This window comes from Pelobates fuscus, chromosome 3, assembly GCF_036172605.1.
Source record: "Pelobates fuscus isolate aPelFus1 chromosome 3, aPelFus1.pri, whole genome shotgun sequence".
NCBI lineage: Eukaryota > Metazoa > Chordata > Amphibia > Anura > Pelobatidae > Pelobates > Pelobates fuscus.
The window spans coordinates 16423070-16441746 of NC_086319.1; the positions used below are offsets into that span (position 1 = coordinate 16423070).

The 18677-nt window shown below is 40.2% G+C and overlaps 1 protein-coding gene across 3 annotated transcripts in view; it reads right to left on the reverse strand.

The window, feature by feature from the left end:
* Window positions 1–18677, reverse strand: part of FGD4 (FYVE, RhoGEF and PH domain containing 4) — a 154448-nt gene that overhangs the window by 65044 nt on the left and 70727 nt on the right. The window lies entirely within an intron of this gene.

Here is an 18677-nt window from a genome sequence, read left to right on the forward strand (position 1 = left end):
TTTATATAAATATGTCCTTTTCATTTTCTTGTTTTACAGTGATCAGACTTATCGGGAGTTTCCAAACATTACCACAGAACTCTATTCTCATAGAGAAATAGGTCACTACTGATCAGTTTACAAATACTATGGCATTTATTATAACGGCAAACCATAAAAACTTGTATGATCGTAAAGGTCGTCCTTTCCACATGTTTGGGATCAGCACGTCCTGAAACGTATTGCAGTCGTTGATGTATTCTGGGTCCTGCGAGACTTTCATAATCCCTAAATCGTGGACCTGGGACCGGTCATGCTTCTGCAATATTGGTTTGTTGTAAACCCAATAAACAAATCTACACAAAAACTAAATAAAAAAATCTGAGCGGATTGCAAAATGAACCAGTTGGATACCATTCATAGGTAACCAAAGATCGCCATTACATATTCTGTCTCCCTGCAAACTCACATAGAGTGAAGTCGTAAATTGTCAAAAATGATGACCATATTGGGTACTCAGATTTCAAAACATTGCGAAAACGAATGTTAAAGCACTCAATGTGATGGAATTTGAGTAAATCAGTAAAGAAACTTAAAACATAAAAGACTGGGAGTATGCAGTTAAAGGAACACTCCTAGCACCATAACCACTATTGTGTGCGGTGGAGCCCTCTGTTGCACGTGGTGAAACAGTTTAGCTTCTAACCTGGTGTTCGCCTCCACTACTTCGGTCAGAGAGCCCAACCCGGTCTGCCTTAGCTAAGTCGTGAAGCTCATTGTCGGACAGCGATCACCTGGCCTAATGGACTTAACTCAGGAGAGCCAATGGTCAGAAGGCAGGGAGCAGCGACCGGCAGAGTCTAGGTAAAAAGTCAAACTGTTCAAAACGGTTTGACTAGTTACAATGGGGGAGCAGGGTAACACATGTAGTCTCCTGCAGTGGATATGGTGTTAGGAGCGTTACTCTAATCATGCCATGATGCCCACTAGAATGGCAAACATTTGGCATGCCAAGCAGCAGGTTGTTCTTCCAAGCAGGCTCTGTAAGGGTTAATATTTTGAAGTGGCCATGGTGGAGACTTTATTTACTAAGTTCCAAAGTTTCTGTAAGCTTTGTAGAGGATACTTTATTACAAAATGCAATGGTTCCTTCTAATAGTGCTAAAGAAAGCTAGGGCAGAGGAACTGTTTCACCAGAGTCTTATGCAACTTGAACTGAAAAAGTGTTACTTCACCAAACGCATGTGTTATGACCGGAATCATCACTAAACGGGGAAATGCGGAGAACAGACAACAGAACTGAACAGTTTAAGCATTATAAAAAATGGAAGAAAATTCCAACCGAATTATTTCCCAGCTCTGATCAATAAACCTAAAACGTGTAATTTTCATATTAATTCTTGTAATTCCCCGTTTAGTCCATAAACCACAAATCCTAATTCTACCAACACTCAATGTCACGGAACAAAACTGTATTCCTAACACTATAGTTACCTCCCCCCACGCCCCAACGAATACTAGTTATTCTGAGGTTTATTTGAATCATTGAAGGAGACTTAAGAAAAACATAAAAATAAATAAAAAATAGGTACTAGGCCGTCATCTTGGGCTAATAAAATAATTTTCTCAAATTAACAGAGTCTGTAGAAAGAAGCGAGCTAGAACAAGATTAAAGGAACACTCTAAGGACTATAACCACTGCGCTGTTCCCCGTTTGACAGGTACCTGGCTCTGACGGATATCTGAGGTTCTTTCGGTCTGAGGAGATTTCCTTCTGTATTCGCAAAACCGAGTCTGGACATTATGCTCTTAGCCAACGACTAGAGTCCAAATCTGATAGGATAATGGGAAAGTATGGACCTCAGCTTTAACCTATCAGATTACATACCGCCCAAGTGTCATGATTTAGCAGGGACAGTCCCTATTTTGGGCCCAAGTCCCACTGTCCCTCTTTTCTAGTAGCTCCGTGTTTAACCTAAAATTTCTCATAACAGCCATGCCACTGGTCACATCCACACTCACATCCCTAAAATTAAAGTGACCCTCTTTATCCATATAAAATGTTGGGAGGTATTAGATTGAGACCAAAAAACATTGACAAAAGAAAATACAAAATAAAAGGTAAAGTTTCTCTTTGGAAATCGTCAAAGATCACATATGATTGAACTGCACGAGAGGAAGGAGTCCAAAGAGAGCCGGTAATACTACGTACAGAGCTGTCACAATGACTCTATCCCAGGCAGGATTGGGTTACAGAGTTTGAAGCAAATTAAAATCTGGAGCAATTAACCATTGTTAATCAGCGTATTTAGCCAAGGGGTAGAATAAAGACCTCTAAAATGTATTTTATAAACATGCAATTCCAGATATGGCCACAAGGGGAGTCAAAGAGAAGAAACTGGCATATATTTGGCAGCATGACATGACCCTTTTGGTACTCCCTCTATGAGTTTACATTGAAGGGATATTTGATGGTGAGCTGTTGTTTTTGGGGAAGACCAGCATTACATACGATATAGCATGAGTCTCAGTGTGGGACCACAGTCCAGCTTGAAAAGGGTTTTTTCCCTCTGCTATTTCACTTTTTTGGGACCAGAAATTCTCCAAAATGTGGAGCACAAAACACATCTTTATACAGACTTGTCTGCTCACGCAGTGCAGTGTGCAACACATCCCTGACTAGCTGGCACCTTTTTGGGCACGGCAGTTCTGCACACCCCAGCCACAACCATTTTTCTCACAATGTCGGGTATATTCTAGTGATTTCCTGTAAACTGATGCTTATAGTGATTACTGATTATTCCAATAAGAATAAAACCCAACATAGATTTTCTAACCTATATATATAGATTTTCTAACCTAACCTATATATATATATATAGATTTTCTAACCTAACCTATTTATATATATATATATATATAGATTTTCTAACCTATATAGGTCTTCATAAGTGGATTACTTTATTCTTTAGTGCAAATTACATATGCAAAAAAAAGTTTTCAGTGATCGACGTTTCGACCCTTATAGGGCCTTTTTCAAGAAGGGTCGAAACGTCGATCACTGAAAACATTTTTTTGCATATGTAATTTGCGCTAAAGAATAAAGTAAACCACTTCTTAAGACCTGTGAGTGCACCTTGTATATATTTTGATATTCATATTTGACGCTGAGGTTTGCACCCAGGCAAGAACACCGTGAGTGTCAAGTTCACTTTCTTTCATATATAAATATAAAATGTTTTATTTTTTTTACACTCTTCAAACCAGAGTCTCACAATCTTCCCTCTGATGCTCACTGTAAAGATTCTAGAAGTAAAGTTGTATGGAATTAATGTAGTGTATCACTTGCCGCAGCTGTAATGCATTCTCGTATAAGCGTGTTTATTCTCGGTTCTGTGAAGGGAAGTAGTGGCCAGGATCAAATTATTAAAGAGAACCTGTTGTGACAGAAATAGGTTTACAGTTTTCTAACCTTCTGACTTGACTTATGTTATATATTATATATTTAAGTGTTTCTTCACTCAATACTATTAAAAGCTCATATTTATATTTATTTAAATGACCTTGTGTCTCCTGCTGAGATAATCACGTTTCAGTGGGCGTTAAACTTCCTGTAAGTCACACCTCTCCTGCATACGCACAGACTTGCTTACCATAACAAGTTAAAAGTTACCAACATGTGCAAGTAAGATGTATCTGCGCTCTCTTTTCATTCTCAGATTGTCCAAAGGTCCTGCAACACACAATTCTGTCTCTTTCTTACCGTGCTGCTGGTACTGCTCTCACACAGAGCCTGGCCTAAGGAGGGATCCTTACCCTTGCAGGCACTGCTTTTAGTTAGGCTGAATTTAAGCAGAAGAGACACCAAGCAGAGGGTTTTCATTATAACAGATATGCAGAGCACAGCCTTATCTCTTAGCAGATCAGCAGAGGTTGAACTGACTGACAGGACAGTGAAAAGGCTGTTTGTTTTTTCCTCAGATTTTACAGAACTCTAGACATGTGTTAATAATTCTGCTAGCACAATGTATAGATTAAATTTGATTTGCTATCATTAAGATTAAGTTGTATTTGTCATGACAGGAGCCCCGTGTCAGTATAAAGACACTGCCCTACACATTCTATTTATGCAACAGACACTTTATGGGGTACAGATGCAACGAGACCCAAAATTCCAAAGGACCCTTTGGCTCTGAATCACCAATAACCAAAATTCAGTTTGGTTTACTGCGGGGCATTGGGGACTTGTGTCTCGGTTCTGAATGGACAGTTTCGATCTGGAATCCTGTCCTGTTTTCTAGGATATATATATCTATAGCCTGATGAGTGGCATGCACCTTCTTTGGATACATCCCCAACTGGAGGTCACAGGCATGCTATGCACTACCTAATGTTTATGTATTCTCACACTGGGAGGCGCGCTACCTTATTACCTCGCTAGTTCATGGTCATGACATAATGTCAGTATCCATAGTCCATACTATTTGTGTGCAGGAGATCCATGCTACCAGTGAGACAGCTGCTGTAGTTTACCCTAGGTGACGAGACCGGTCTACAAACCATTTCCTAGTTAGGAGAAAACGGGCAGCTCAAATACATGTCAGCAAAAGGCCATCATCGGCCAATTTGGCTACCAAGGTTATTAAGCCAAGTCCTCTCTGATCATTATAGCTGCCGCTATTCTACACTGTGTCCGGACACAGCCAGGGGCCATGTACTAAAGTGTAGATTGCAGAGAATTTAAAGAGATTTAAAAACCATCAGTTGGATTGAACACAAGTTACAGTTACTCTGTACTGGATATATTTTATCTATACATTGAGCAAGACAAAATACTGGATAATGGATAGAAAAGTGTGTGTTTATTTATTAATTTGTCCCCATAACCACTATAGTTTCTTGTATTGTAGTTATTGCACTATAATCACTACAAGCAGCTGTTAAGTAATCTGTATAATAGTAAAGTAATAATAGTAAAGTAATCTGTATGGTAGTGGTTATGGTGCTTAGAGTGTCCCTTTAAATTAAATTTCTATTCAATAAAGGAACTAACAATGTATCTCCATAGAGTTAATAAAGTAACAAAATACAGTAAATGGAGGGGAGAAGCATGAAAAATGTTACCAATGGAATTCTGCAAAACTTGCCAAACTATTTTTAATTAAATATGCAAATCAAAGACAATATAGTGTTCTGGTTTTGTTTTTAAATAGAGAAACATAATTACAAGCTTCCGGTCTTCATTTTAACAGATGGAACTTTAATATCTGCTAAATGTAGAGACTGGTAAATATTTCCTTAAAGTGATTTAAGTATAACTTTGGGAATAAGTGAAATCAACGTTTACTAGCATTTAAAAAGGATTTTGCTGGTCAGCAATACACTAGCACAATAGACATCTTTCGGACACCATTTTTGAAGTGGATTTAGACCCAAAAAGCACTTAAATGGACAATCTAAGCACAAGGGCCAGTAGAGCGTAAAGGAACATTAAAGTCACCCAGCCCACTACTACTCTCAGTAAAAAGGTCTGGGTGCAATGTCCCTGTCCTTTTAACCCCTTAAGGACACATGGCATGTGTGACATGTCATGATTCCCTTTTATTCCAGAAGTTTGGTCCTTAAGGGGTTAAACCTGCCATTTTATAGAAACTGTAATGGTTACATTGAAGGGTTAAAACACACCTAAGTAAAGTTCTTCCTGACAGCCATTGGATTGGCTGAGATCATCCATAATGGTAATGATAATCTCAGCCAGAGAAGGACGCAGTAATCACGGCGAGGGAATAAAGTATGTAGAAACTAATCAATTATTCAGTTAGTATAACACTCTACTATTAGGATTAGAAACACATTATTCCTTTAATTACTTTTAGAAACATTAGTCTCAAGGTTTTCCTCTAAACATCATTTGCAAACTTTGAGAAAAAAGGAAAAAAAAAAAAAGTTGAACTGAAAAATAAATAAATAAATCTTCAGCTCAGATCTATTTCCAGCCAGTATATTTGGGCTAAAATATGCAAATCTCAATGAATTCCATGTATAGCGAGTGAACTATTATTTTTAAACAGATTGCATGTTATAAGACATGACCCAATACCATTTGATCTGGCCCTATACGGATTCATCCGATTCCTGCACCAGTTGTACAGTTATTTTTGGCATATGAATTAAGATATTAATAGATTATATACACACACAGCTCCCAACATTTCAAACTGACAGAGGGACACTTTAATTTTAGATGCGGGAGTAGGGATGAAGCCAGTGGCTGTTCTGGGTGAGGTGTAGTCAGGGGCGGGGCTGTCAGATTTTAGGTGACTTACCAATTACAAATTTATAGAACTCAAATGTAATTTAGAAGAACCATGTATCTTATTTACACAGACTGATTTCTAAACACGTATATTGTAGTTTAAAGACACATTACTGGGAGTATTATTGCTGTGGAGCTCTGTTATACAATCAGACACATTACTGGGAGTATTATTGCTGTGGAGCTCTGTTATACACTCACACATTACTGGGAGTATTATTGCTGTGGAGCTCTGTGATACACTCAGACACATTACTGGGAGTATTATTGCTGTGGAGCTCTGTTATACACTCACACATTACTGGGAGTATTATTGCTGTGGGGCTCTGTTATACATTCAGACACATTATTGGGAGTATTATTACTGTGGAGCTCTGTTATACACACAGACACATTACTGGGAGTATTATTACTGTGGAGCTCTGTTATACACTCACACATTACTGGGAGTATTATTGCTGTGGGGCTCTGTTATACACTTAGACACATTACTGGGAGTATTATTGCTGTGGAGCTCTGTTATACACTCAGACACATTACTGGGAGTATTATTGCTGTGGAGCTCTGTTATATACTCAGACACACCAAAAATATGGAGCTCCTAGAAAAGAGGGATAGAGATTTGGGCCAAAACATAGGGACTGTCCCTCCTAAATAGGGACACTTGGGATATATATATATATATATATACACACACACACACACACACACACACACACATATTGCTTAGTTATATAAGCTGCAAAAAGTCGTGTCCATCAAGTTCAGACTCTATATCTGTACTTTTACATAGTTTGGTGTTTTTGTCTGTATAAATACACCTAACATATCACATATCTCAGTGTGCATGCTGGGGACTGGTCAGCATTATCAGAGATTGCCGTGCGAGATAGATTTTACTATTGAATTCAACCACAGGCTGTTTAAGGGGAAGTATCACTGTGTTAACTAGTTTCTCATTGTGAGAGAGAGAGAGCGGTGCTCCAGCCTGGCCCTCCACAAAAAAATAGAATGACAATAAGGACTACCGAACAAGAATGTGGCTGCGTTACAACTCGTGTCCAAGTGCCCTGACGTGTCTGGTATCATCATGGCAACTTTCTCTGACTATACACAATAATGAGTGTATAAGGAGTTTAATTCCTGTCCGGTCCCCCCCTGCCAGGCATGCCAATATATTCACAATATACAAAGCATGTTCCAAATCATTACACCATAAAACCGCACAATCTAGGCCAAACTAGCTGCTTTACAAAGATTCTACAACACTGATATAGTCACAGTTCGGCTACTTTTTCCTGACTGTTCCAAATCATTCCATTTTCCTATTTAGTGCATGCACTCCACAGGCTAGTCCATGGGTCGTCAACCTGGTCCCTACCGCCCACTAGTGGGCGTTTTAGGATTTCAGGTGGGCGGTAGGGATTTCCAGGTTTTGACGACCGGGCGGACGGGCGGGCGGGTGCGAGCCGGCGGTACCCCTGCGACTGGGTACCGCCGTGACAAATTGCGGCTCCGGCCCGCGCGGCAAACCGCCGGGGCCGCATATGGAGGGGTCCATCGGGTGGCCCATGCTGTCAGGGCCACCCGATGGATGTGGATTGTAAGGGGGCCCGGTCAGCGCTGGGCGCTTTAACAGCGCGACCGGGCCCCCTGTGATGACATCGCAGAGCTGGGAGGAAGTGACTGCACATCACTCCTCCCAGCTAACCCTGAGAGCCGCGCGGGAGGAAGACCAGGGAGTCAGAGTGGGAACTCTGACTCCCATCCACCTGAGCCACCACTGGACCCCAGGGAAAGTCACCCTCCTGAATCTAAAAGGTAGGAAACAGGAGGGTGACTTAAATATAATGTGTGTGTGTGTGTGTGTCTTTGTATGTATGTCTTGTGTGTGTGTGTGTCTGTATATATGTGTGACTGTCTGTTGGTATGTGTGTCTTGTGTGTGTCTGTATGTATGTGTCTTGTGTGTATGTGTGTCTGTCTGTGTTCCTGTATGTGTCGTGTGTGTCTTGTGTATGTGTGTGTGTGTGTGTGTGTGTATGTATGTGTGTGTATGTATGTGTGTGTATGTGTCGTGTGTGTCTGTATGTGTCGTGTGTGTTTGTGTCTGTATGTGTGTTGTGTGTGTATGTGTGTGTGTGTGTGTGTATGTATGTGTCGTGTGTGTGTGTGTATGTATGTGTCGTGTGTGTATGTATGTGTCGTGTGTGTATGTATGTGTCGTGTGTGTGTGTCGTGTGTGTCTGTATGTGTTGTGTGTGTCTGTATGTGTCGTGTGTGTCTGTATGTGTCGTGTCTGTATGTGTCGTGTGTGTGTGTATGTATGTATGTGTGTGTGTATGCATGTGTGTCGTGTGTGTCTGTATGTGTCGTGTATGTATGTGTCGTGTGTGTGTGTATGTATGTGTCGTGTGTGTGTATCTATGTGTCTGTATTTGTGTATCTATGTGTCTGTATTTGTGTATCTATGTGTCTGTATTTGTGTCTGTATGTGTGTCTGTATGTGTGTTGTGTGTGTGTGTGTGTATGTATGTCGTGTGTGTATGTGTTGTGTGTGTGTATGTATGTGTTGTGTGTGTATGTATGTGTCGTGTGTGTGTGTATGTATGTGTCGTGTGTGTATGTATGTGTCGTGTGTGTGTATGTATGTGTCGTGTGTGTGTGTATGTGTGTGTGTATTTGTCGTGTGTGTGTGTGTATGTGTCGTGTGTGTATGTATGTGTGTCGTACGTGTGTCTGTCTGTTATAGTGGACTATATAGTAAGTGGGCTACCTAGCTCAGCCTTCCTACTGGGCATTGCTACAAGGAAGGTTAAAAAATAGAAAAAAGGGGGAAAAAAAAGGTGGGGAGGGGAATTGAGGAGGGAGAGGAGATGAGCTGACGCACAAGAAAAATCATAGAGAGATAATATGAGAAATCATATTATGCGCAAACAGAGAAGTCGTCTGAATATCACTGAAAGAGACCTTCGTTTGTTCCTTACGAAAATCGAACCAGATATCAAATATTTAGTCTCGCAGCATCAACCTCAAGGATCTCATTAATCACTAGTAAAGGTAATTTCAATTTACTTTATTGTTTTCTCATTAAACTTTATAAAGTTAAAAACCTTATAAACCTGCATTAAGTAGAAATAAAAAGATAAATGTACGTACATTTATTTTTTGTAAAACACCCTCCTTTCTAAAAAATATTCCGCATTTGCGCGAAAACTGGTGGGCGGTAAGGAAATTTTTTCAACCAAAAAGTTGCATTAGTGGGCGGTAGGTAAAAAAAGGTTGACTACCACTGGGCTAGTCGAATATCACTGAATTTGGGCTTAGTTTAAACCTAATCACACAATGGGATCTCTCAGTGGCATCTTTGTAGTCCTCCTAAAATGTCATCTCTTGTATAACTTTGAGGTGCCTGAGAGTGATGAGAGTGTAATTAACCCCTTAAGGACCAAACTTCTGGAATAAAATGGAATCATGACGTGTCACACACGTCATGTGTCCTTAAGGGGTTAAGTTTGGAAGCTACAGCCACCATAAAAATCAGAAACAACGTCCCGTACTTGCAAAATAAGGCATGTACTGTTGTTACCCAGGAAACCCAGAGAAATCCATTTACACCTCAACTTCGGAATGTAATAGACTTTTTACATGAACCATTTTTATATGGTCTGTAAAAGAAGCAAAAATGCATTTTCATTTACAGTACCTTTAAACCACACCCTCTCGTTCTGGTACTTCTCTTTTTTACAGCAAATCCTTCTTCCGTCTTGTAGCTTTAATTTAATCCGTTAATGTATGTGATGGTTTCAATCGATCGGTTTATATGGTGACGTGAACACAGCTGCAGCAATCCGCTTCCAAGCCCCTCGCTGACTGATCACAACACATCAGCGTCCACTGGAACCCACAGAGGAGACTCCGCACACCAAGGATCTGAACCTTCGCACAAAAGCTTCCCCCTTTTACTCTCAGAACACAGATAAGATTTTCAATAGTTTTAAAATGTTTTGAGTTCCCGGAGACAGAGTGTAAAAAGCTCGACTCTGACAAAGGATCAGGGTTTAACCCCTTAAGGACACATGACATGTGTGACATGTCATGATTCCCTTTTATTCCAGAGGTTTGGTCCTTAAGGGTTTAAACGGGTGACTTTTTCTGAAATGCCTACTTTTTAATTAGACTTTTTTTCTGTAAATATTAATAAAACGTTTTACACTTGGTGGACATCGAGTATAAAGATCTGTATCTGTAACCATAACAGCTTTCATTACCATATAAGAATAAAAAGCTAAAAAGAAAAATCTAAACACAGCTTAGATTGTGCCAGTGTATATGGGCCCATAAAGTGCGCTGTCCAATATAAAATCTCAGGGTAGTCTTGTGCAACTCTATTACTTTTCAGCTTCCACTGAAAGTCTAGTCCAGGTATCTACTACCCTTTCTAGATCACTATTATCCTTTGCTGCTTCTACTGGGAGGCTATTACAGGTATCTACTCCCTTTTCTACATCACGATTTTCCTTTACTGCTTCCACTGGAAGACTATTCCAGGTATCTACTACCCTTTCTATATTACAGTTAACCTATACTACTTGCCCTGAAAGGCTATTCCAGACATCAACTACTCTTTCTAGATCACGTTATCCCGTACTACTTGCCCTGAAAGTCTATTTCATGTATCTACTACTCTTTCTACATCACGATTATCCTTTACTGCTTCCACTGGAAGACTATTCCAGGTATCTACTACCCTTTCTATATCACTATTATCCTTTGCTGCTTCCACTGGGAGGCTATTACAGGTATCTACTCCCTTTTCTACATCACGATTATCCTTTACTGCTTCCACTGGAAGACTATTCCAGGTATCTACTACCCTTTCCAATATAACCGATAGTTTTACTACTTTCCCCGGAAGCCTATTCCAGGTATTCACCAACTTTTCATTATTACTTTTTGCTTTAAGTGCCTCCCTAAAAGGTCATTCCAGGTCCCAACTACGATTTCTGTAAATTCATATTTAATCCCCCCAATCCTGCATCCTGTAATTCCCTTCAAGTCAATATGATGTTTGCTCCATGGACATATTTTGGCCGTGGTAATTGGAATGGTAATCATTTAACCCTTTAAATGACAGCACACAGCATGGGCTGACCGCAGTTACAGTCCATTGTCCGCAGGCTGTCTATAGCTTCCACACCCCACGTGTAACCCTTCGTTACCAGGTTCAATTAGCTCAGCTTTCTGGCTGCAAATACAGGGGAAGGCAAAAAGAGCCAAAAGACCCCACCCCCATCAAATATTTATTACCTCGCCTTCGAGGGAGCGTTGCTCCAGTATCACAGCCTGGGAATTGAGAAAATAGCAGATGTATCTCCAGTATTAGAGACAATAAGAGTCAAGCAAAGCTGAATTGCTACGTGCTGTGTGTGAGAGTGAGGCTTACCTGGATAAGCCTTGCACGGTTCTGCAACTAACACTCCATGACTCTACGTAAGGATGATGGGTGATGTAGTTTAAAAACAACAGGGATAGCCATTTACTCAGAGACTGATGAGTATTGTATTGTATATGTATCGTTAAATAGCAGGAGAAAGGATCTTTATCCAAACCACCAGAGCATTAAGTGACATATTAATAGTGAAAAAAAACTGACCCAGGAATGATCTCCCTAAGGGTAGAACATTAAAATATTACTCCGAGTGGGACGAGACTCAAATAAAAAGAATTTATTTAGTACATTGTAAAACAAACACTTTCTTTAATGATGAAAACTAGAATATCCTTTTAGCCACAAAACATGTTATGCTGTTTACGAGAAGGGAAGCAATAAAGAGTAAAACTGAAATTGCTAAAATCATCCTTCAAATCTTCATTTTATCAGAAATTTTGAAAGGACATAAATTATTATTTTTCTTGTAGACAGCCAGCATCATGTTTAAATGAAGAGTCTCAGACTGGATCTCTGTGATGTATAAAATATGACAGATTCTAGTGTCAGCTGTGGTTTAGGGTGAGATGTACTAACAGCATGTGTAATTTCTAAGAGTAGAACTCTCTCAGGGTCCCCTACCACCTCCCTGTAATGCAGGTCTCTGTCACATACCTCGTGATTTGGAGATAGCTGGTAACAAGACCTTACATCACCCTTCCCACCCTCCTAACATTAACAAAATAAAGAAGAAAACGTCATGTAGCAAACTGAAAATGGATACCAAAAAATATCTAAAGGATGCTGTGCACATCTTTAGTCAGGATTGGCACACCTTGTGGCAAGCTGCCAACTTGGCCCACTGGCAAATATTGTGTACCCTGGTTCCATGCTGTTACTTTCAGAGCCAATATACCATAATACACCTGAATATTTAGTAGGAACCTAGCTAATTAAAAGAAACCATGTGTCACTTCTATAGAATACCAGACAAAGTGACTGAAAACAAGAATTGCTTATACCCAGTAAAATACCCTTTGTGCTTACCTGTGATGTTTTACAGGAGCGGTAAGAACTACATCACAGGCTATAATGGTTATGGTTCCAGGAGTGCCGTGGCGCTGTCTTACGGTAAGATGTCAGATTGTTTTAGTATGGTTTGACAACTTACCTGGATCTCACCAGACACCTGTGTCACATCCTTGTCCAGGAAAGCAGGCTTGCAATCAATGGCTGAGAGCGTCAGATGTGTGAGCTGTCAGAACAAGCTGTCCTGCCCAGACCGAATTTCTTCTATGGAACAATTGGTCTCATTCTGCTGGAGAAGACCTGACGGGTTCAGGAACAGAGCATCTTCTAGCGGATGGAACCCCAGGATCCAAAGAAAGAAGATGGTGGCACCCATGCAGAACAGCTTCAGGTAAGTACATCTCATGGAGAACAGCTTCAGGTAAGTACATCTCATGGAGAACAGCTTCAGGTAAGTACATCTCATGGAGAACAGCTTCAGGTAAGTACATTGCCCTTCAGCTGCCGCATACCAAGAAGGACCTTCAAAGGTCTTTGCAAAATATGCCAAGACCCCTCATGGTGACAGAGTCTATTTAAGCTTTAATTTTAGCAGAGTTGGAAAACTGTTTGAAATCCACTATTTTGGATTAAATTTTACAATTACATTTTTAAATAACACGGATTGACTCTTTGGTGAATAGACGAGTGTATCACACAATTCTTATTTAAAGCTCTCTATCTGTGATTTATTCACTAAACCAAGAACTGTGGAAAGTCGCAATTTTTAGACAAACATCTGGCTGAATTAAAAAAATTCTGCAAATCGGATCTTTGCAATTCCTTTGCCCTTCTTGGTTTAACTTTGGGAATAATCTCCTGTGTTTATTGTTCGTCACTCACAGATCAGATACTTTCCTGCTCAGCGGGGCTGGGAAATGTTTCTCTGAGCTATAAATATTCTGTTTTTGAAGATATGTTTCTGTTTGAAAAAAGATAAAAGCGAGACTGGGATAGTTTCAATCTTTCTCAAAAAAGACAAACATCTGGAAACCTGCACCTATAATAGTGGCGTGCCACGGGTAATAATTACTGCTGGAAATCAAGCAAAATCTCACTGTGAACTTCCTGGTAAAACCGTCAGCTTTTCTTGCCCTCTTTTCTGGGGTGAGCGCCCAGAGAAACATACCATCCATTTTACGGAGTAGTTACAAATAGAATGTTTACTTTTCAACTGACACTCCCCTTGCGCATGGGTAAACTATTACATTTATAAAAATATCAAGAATTATTATTATTATTCCGTTTCATTTCTCCATTAATTCACAGAAATCCTCTGACATTCTGGTCTAAATTCTACAACTCGGTATCCAGCTCACAGCAGCATGCAACCTAGGGCGTAACATTTAAATATATTCAAATAAAATATTCCAAAACGCAAAGAGGTCGTTCAAGGCTTGAGGTGTGCATCATAGTAACATTTGCTATGATGCACGTGTGGGCAGGTGGAAATAAACTCCACAAAAATCCTCACTGACAATAATGGTGTATGGGTCAAATATGTCCACAGCTTCAATAAGTTATCATAACCATAATTAAATTCCTTGCGCCCCCCCCAATCACGACATACCACACAACATTTGCCCTGTGGGAAAGACAAAAGGCAATGACCCGTAACGGTAAACATTAACAATATCACAAACAACAAGCCCACTTACTAAGCCCACCTCCTAGCCCTGTCAAGGCCCCTTTTCACTAAGCTGTGCTTGTTACATGGGGCGACATTATCAGAAGAGACTTGTTTGAACCATTTCTATCTCCTGATTAAGTTATTTATTGACGAGTAACATTTAAAGGTTGCATTTCAGTACATGGACCCCAATCAATATAAATAAAATTACAGAGGGCCAGAAAGATTAAAAAATAGAAGTCGTGGGGGCGGGGGTGGGGGGCAGAGGTCTGACAGCCAAGATGGCAAGATGTGCTTTGCAATAGCTCTGACTCATCGGGGCACAGTTTCTAGATTAACGGCTTAAAAACGCAACAAACCCAGCTATATTTAACTTGAACACTACCCAGTACCAAACGTGAACAAGAGGATACCAAATTGTGCCTGGAAACCGAAAGTCACAGAGGACGACTATGAGGCCTAGCAGGTCATGCGGCCTGGTGACCGGGGGATCTCCTATCATTTAGCTGGCCACTGATACCGTACATCCTAAAGCCCCGTATATTTTTTATTTATATATATATATATATATATATATATATATATATATATATATATATATATATATATACACATATATATATATACACACACACACACAAATTTAAAAAAAACAACTTTATATTACAGAAAAAAAGGTAAAACATTAAGAAGGAATAAAGAAACCTTGCCTAGAGCAGTGAAGTCAATCTGCTGGCATGCATGCCACCTTAACACTAAAACGTCTCTTAGATGGCACTAAGGAACCTGACAGAGTGGGTAAAGGGAGGGCATGTCAAGACAGGGACCGTAATGGGATAGAAAATCCCATCTTTTATAAGGTTGTATACTGCCACTACCAGACAGTTAAAGCACAAAATAACCAGGAAAAGGATTGAAGATGATCAGAAGGAGGTCGAGGGGAGCTGGTACTGAGGTGGGAATTACGAAGGGACAAAGAGGGGGAGCAGCAACTGAAAGGAGCTATGTGGTACAAGGTCAGAAAGAGAAAACGGCGATATCAATTATATTTTCAATTGGAGGACAGAGGTGCGGACAATAAGCCACTTACTAATACCTGCTAATTGCTCATTTAGAAAATTACACATTACAAACCTATCTTCCTCTTTTCTACAGAAATAAAGTTAAAGATTTTTTTTTTTTAGGAAGAACGCAAATATTTTACCACTTCCCTCTCAGCCAAACACACTGCACATGAGCAGAATATGCCCCTCCACTCATTGGTGACCTGTGAAAAGCAGCATATATAGAATTCTTTACAGGAACATTCCAACCACCATAACCCCTGCAGAGCGTCTAGTAACCGTCTGACTATTGATACCGCTTTCCCCCTTTTTTGCTGTCTCCAGGATAGGAGACGCTCGACTGGGAGGGTGACACATGGTGGACCCCCAATAACAATCAATCCGTTCTAAAACGCCAGAGCACTCCTGACACTATAGCCACATCAGCATAATGCAGTTGTTATGGTGCTTGGAGTGCTCCTTAACTAGGGCAGCCAAGAGAAATGTTATCATCAACATTTTATTTGCTGCCCCGAGATTCCGGAAAATTAGACACTGCATTAAAAGAGGACTGTATCCCTTTAACCAAGTTATTTGCTTTTCATTGCCAAACCCTGGCTATCAGGTGACAAAATGAGAAAGAGGTTTACTGGATCATTTCCTTGTTAGAATATAGGGCAGAGCTGTACAGAATACACACACAGAGCTTACACTGTTTTCGTATTCTCAATACAATGAAAGCTACATTTACCCAAAGTTCCATTCAATTTGAAAATTATCAATAATTCTCAATGTGAAGGGGAGGTTCCGCAGAGTGAAACAGGTCTTCAGATCAGGAACAAGGAGCAGATTCACAAATGGAAAGGGCCTAGTGTCAGGAACAAGGGGCAGATTCACAAATGGAAAGGGCCTAGTGTCAGGAACAAGGGGCAGATTCACAAATGGAAAGGGCCTAGTGTCAGGAACAAGGGGCAGATTCACAAATGGAAAGGGCCTAGTATCAGGAACAATGGGCAGATTCACAAATGGAAAGGGCCTAGTGTCATGAACAAGGGGCAGATTCACAAATGGAAAGGGCCTAGTGTCATGAACAAGGGGCAGATTCACAAATGGAAAGGGCCTAGTATCAGGAACAAGTGGCAGATTCACAAATGGAAAGGGCCTAGTGTCATGAACAAGGGGCAGATTCACAAATGGAAAGGGCCTAGTGTCAGGAAAAAGGGGCAGATTCACAAATGGAAAGGGCCTAGTATCAGGAACAAGGGGCAGATTCACAAATGGAAAGGGCCTAGTGTCAGGAACAAGGGGCAGATTCACAAATGGAAAGGGCCTAGTGTCAGGAACAAGGGGCAGATTCACAAATGGAAAGGGCCTAGTATCAGGAACAATGGGCAGATTCACAAATGGAAAGGGCCTAGTGTCATGAACAAGGGGCAGATTCACAAATGGAAAGGGCCTAGTGTCATGAACAAGGGGCAGATTCACAAATGGAAAGGGCCTAGTATCAGGAACAAGTGGCAGATTCACAAATGGAAAGGGCCTAGTGTCATGAACAAGGGGCAGATTCACAAATGGAAAGGGCCTAGTGTCATGAACAAGGGGCAGATTCACAAATGGAAAGGGCCTAGTATCAGGAACAAGTGGCAGATTCACAAATGGAAAGGGCCTAGTGTCATGAACAAGGGGCAGATTCACAAATGGAAAGGGCCTAGTGTCAGGAAAAAGGGGCAGATTCACAAATGGAAAGGGCCTAGTATCAGGAACAAGGGGCAGATTCACAAATGGAAAGGGCCTAGTGTCAGGAACAAGGGGCAGATTCACAAATGGAAAGGGCCAAATGTCATGAACAAGGGACAGATTCACAAGGCCTTGACTCAGGAATATGGGGCAGATAAGAACATTGTCTCAGGACAAGGGGCCGATTCTGTTTGAGCATTTTTAATTCTAGTGCACTTTATTTGGGTTACTGGTAAAAGAGATTACATAAAAAACATTTATTCGCCATTACTGGAGTTACACTGGCAGAAGCTTTCATGACATTAAATGGGTATTATTTCTCAATATAGGGAAGTACTCTATACTATAGCCACTATATGCTCACTTCCCTGTTTTCTCATTACGACAAGCTACACTTATTTCCGGCCACTCACCTCCCAGCCCAATTCTGTCCGTGCCCTTATTCATGCAGGTACACAGACACCCTGTAAATTACAGTGATTTCTCATCATTAAGATTGCCAACAGACGTGATATACATATACGCGATTGGCTCAGTCTGCAGTATGAAGCGTAGAAAGATTTTAGAACAAACCATGCCGAAATCTTGTTTAGATGGAGGCAACATGATATATCGCCAACCAATGAGGTCATTACAATCCGCTCCAGGCAGATTGTTGCTTATTATAGCGCCAGATTACTGTAGCGCACTGACAACGCTAAATGGTCCTTTAAAGGTGAAATGAACAGTTTTAGATTTTTCACATTGGTGCTCTCTCAATACACTGAAATAAAGCAACAAGGGAATATAATTACCACCCTAAAAATAAAATACTGTAAACAGCTGTCTGAGCTGGTAATCAATGTTATAGTCTAACCACCATAACCACTACAAGCCATTGTAGTGGCAATCATATATACTAATCTTCATATAGCAGCATTTTATTTTCAAATATTTTTTTTTAAAACATTCTTCTTAAAAAAAAAAAAAAAAAAACAGAAAGTGATCCTTTAGAAAAGAAAAATCTTAAAAACTATTAAAATGAGCAAAACAAGGAAAAAGGAAGTATTAAAATAATTGAAATTTTAGGGTTTTTTTTTTTTTCTCTCTTTTTTTAAACCTGTTTGTCATTTTATCATCCTTCGTTCTGTTTTGTTATCTGCACACCAGGTATGTTATTGTGTGCTCAGTTTTTCCGTGAGTAACAGACAATGAAATGGTTAAACCAGAGCAGACCGGTAACACAATTAATTCTCCTGTAACACTCAACGTGTAAACTACATTCACAAAAGCTCAGACGCAACTCCGCTTGGTAAAATACCACAAAATCCACACTGCCAAAACTACGGACAGGAAAAATGGTATCGCAAGGGATTATAAAATCAGTTATTGAATTCGTGTGTAGAGCAATATCAAGAATTGTTTAATCCAGGTAAGTAACCGGCTGTTGGCGAGCAATGTGCTTACCTATCCAGGTACATTTCCAATGCCTACT